The following is a 3,045-nucleotide window of genomic DNA, read 5'->3' on the forward strand; positions in this document are numbered from 1 at the left end:
CTTTTAGCCACTTTTGTTTTCAACTTTTTTTATTAGAATAATAACTTTATTTGTATAGCACCTTTAAAAACAGAGGTTTTACAAAGTGTTTTGACAATAAGCAGAATTACAATTACAAAGCACTGCTGTTACCTTCATCCAGTTTTTGCTGTTTCCGCCCATTTTTTGCCCATTTTAATGCATTTATTGTCTGTTTTAGCTAATGTTTTGCCACTTTTATCCAATTTTTGCTTTTTTTTTTTTCTTTTTTTACTTTTTTCACAATTTTTTGCCCATTTTTCAGCCGTTTAGCTACTTTTTTCACCTTCATCCCATTTTTGCTGATTTTCACCAATTTTTTGCCCTTTGTCCTCCATTTATTCTCATTTATTGCCCATTTTAGCCTCTTTTTTAGCACTTTTTGTTACTTTCATCAATTTTTTGCTGTTTTCACCTATTTTAAGCCAATTTATTTTGGTCAATTTTTCCCCATGTATTGTCTGTTTTAGCCACATTTTTTTGTTACTTTGGTCCTACTTTGCTGTGTTTAGCCCATTTTTTGCCCCTTTATTCCCGATTTAGCCACCTTTTGACACTTTTATCCCATTTTTTGCTGTTTTTGGCCTATTTTCCTCCTATAATCACCTTTTTCAGCCACTTTTTTGCCACTTTCATCCCATTTTGCTGTGTTTGTTCCATTTTTGCTGTGTATCAGTAGTTTTACTGCTATACTGGCACTTTATCCCATTTATGTTGTTATTCACCATTTTTGCCACTGTTTTGCCACTTTTTGCCCATTTTTTTCCACTTATCGCTCATTTTTACAACTTTTTTATGGCACTTTAATCCAGTTTCTGCAAGGTTTTTTTTTTTGCCCTTTTTTGCCACAGTTTAGCCAGTTCAGCCAATTTTGCCAGTTAACCATTATTTGCCACTTTTTGACCATTTTTGCCCATATTTATATATGCACATGCCACATTTTCTTTGCCGCTATTAACCTGTTTTTTTCCTTTGTTTGTTTTGAATTTCCATTATTATTTTGCGTTTTACTGGATGAAGTTTTTCTCTGCTTTTCTTCTTGCATCCTGACGTTTGTGTTCATTGTAAAATCTGAAATTACTAATAATTAAGTTCAGAGTTTCTATCCACATCTTCATCACTCATACAGTAAATTTACCTGAGTAAATTTTACTCAAATTGAGTAAAATTTTACTCTGAAAAATGTAACATTTGGTCCCAGCCTATTTGGAGTAAAATTTAGTCTGCTTGCAGAGTAATGTTTTCAGAGTTGTTTTTACTCTAAAAAGGGTTTTTATTTAACTCTAAATGATGATTGTGTGCTCCACAATGAACGAAATAGAAACAACTCTACAGCAATTGTACTCTCTACAGAGTAATTCAGACCTTAGTTTATTCATTATAGATCTGTTTTTTCTCAGTACAGTGTTGTATTTAGTCCTTTCAGAACTGTTTTTCATTCCTTATAGAATATATTTCTACTCATAAGATAAGATATTCCTTATCTTATATATTTATATATATAACACATATGTTATAGAAATGTTTCTACTCATTACGGAACATTTTCTACTCCATATAGAATTGGGTAATGGTTATGTAGAGCTGTATCTTACTCTAAATAGACTGAGCTTTTTCTTTGCATAGAGCTACATTTTCCTCTTAATAGATAATTCTGCTTTTCCACCTATAAAAGGCCAAACAACAAAATGGGTGTTTTTGCCTGTACATATTTGACAGTGTTCTAATATTACAGAAGCAGTTGTGATGAACAGATGACAAGAGCTCAGGAGCAGAGCGGGAGACAAGGTGGTAAAGGTAAAGAAGTTTATTTGACAACAATAGTGCAAATGATGGTGAGTGTACTGGCTGGTGGTTGGAAATAGCACCGGCAGAGAGACGGAGACACTGCAAAAAAAGAAGACGAATGGAGTTAGACAAGGCAAAAAAAAAAACCTCACTGAAAAATCACCAGCTTATCAAAGGTTGAAGAGGAGTTACCTGACCAGAAGCTGTAGTCCACAGGTGTCTGAAGGTTCATCACCAGGTGAGCAGACCTTGATTGCCAAGGATTATCTGCAGCTTGGGCACCTAACGAGCTGCAGCCGTGAGCGATGGCAGCTGAGATGAAAGTTAGTGGGTGTGGTTAAAAGTTTTACTCCCACAGAATCTGCTCTGTTTTTACTTCAGCTCCTGTGGTGGCTGGTAATAAATGGTAATAAATATACTCAATAGAGAGTACATTTTACTATTTAGGAGTAAAATACTTTTACTCTGGAAAAATTACTCAACAGATTTTCATGTGCAAAAAAAATATGTCTGATTTAAGAAAAGGAGTTTGTATTTAAAGTTATATATTGTACTATAGCATAAATAAATAAAGCAGTTTTTGTTGCTTTGATGGTTATTATTGAAATTAGAAATAAAATATGGCTTACCTTCACAGTGGACCATGAGTCTGCTGACCTCCACCCCCAGTTTGGCTGTCTCCAGACAGCCCCTGCTTTATGTCACCTATTTTCATATCAGCCATGCACTTGTGGAATTAAGGAAGAATTCTCTATTTGTAAAATAGATAAACAAATAGCAGTAAATACTGCTGTGCTGTTTATCTGAATATAAAGTTAAATTAGCCTTACATTGCTCATTTAGGTTAATAAGATCAGTCCAGAGGTCTCTGAATTATCCAGTATTCCCTCTGAGTGTTTATTAGGAGCATGAATGTCATGATCAGCCCTGAATCTAGATTCTGTCTCTGATAAACCACTTAATAAATGTTCTTACTTGTCAGGGCCTGGAATCCTTCCATCACATCACATTACATAAATCATCAGACTGACTGAGAGCGGTTCAGACTAATCCTGCTGAGGTCGCATTAGGAGCTGCAGATAGATGATGTTTGGTCTCAGGGTCACACGGACTGATTTACAGGCGCTGATACGGACAAGACAAGCGCGAGACTAATCATGGTGAAGGGGTGGGGGTGGGGGGGGAGACAGCGGAGGGGGGGGGGGGGGGTCACACAGCCTGAAAATTGAGATCTTGGAG

The 3,045-nt window shown here is 35.9% G+C and overlaps 1 long non-coding RNA gene across 1 annotated transcript; it reads right to left on the reverse strand.

Annotated features, from left to right (window-relative positions):
- Positions 1 to 1,807: 1,807 nt before the first annotated feature.
- LOC121525689 lies at positions 1,808 to 2,903 on the reverse strand. Its single transcript, XR_005993246.1, has 3 exons — positions 2,436 to 2,903; positions 1,999 to 2,118; positions 1,808 to 1,905 (listed from the first exon to the last, which is right to left on the reverse strand). It is a non-coding gene; the product is annotated as an uncharacterized LOC121525689 (long non-coding RNA).
- Between the last annotated feature and the right edge of the window lie 142 nt (positions 2,904 to 3,045).

Source organism: Cheilinus undulatus, linkage group 17 (assembly GCF_018320785.1).
Source record: "Cheilinus undulatus linkage group 17, ASM1832078v1, whole genome shotgun sequence".
In the NCBI taxonomy this organism is placed as follows: domain Eukaryota; kingdom Metazoa; phylum Chordata; class Actinopteri; order Labriformes; family Labridae; genus Cheilinus; species Cheilinus undulatus.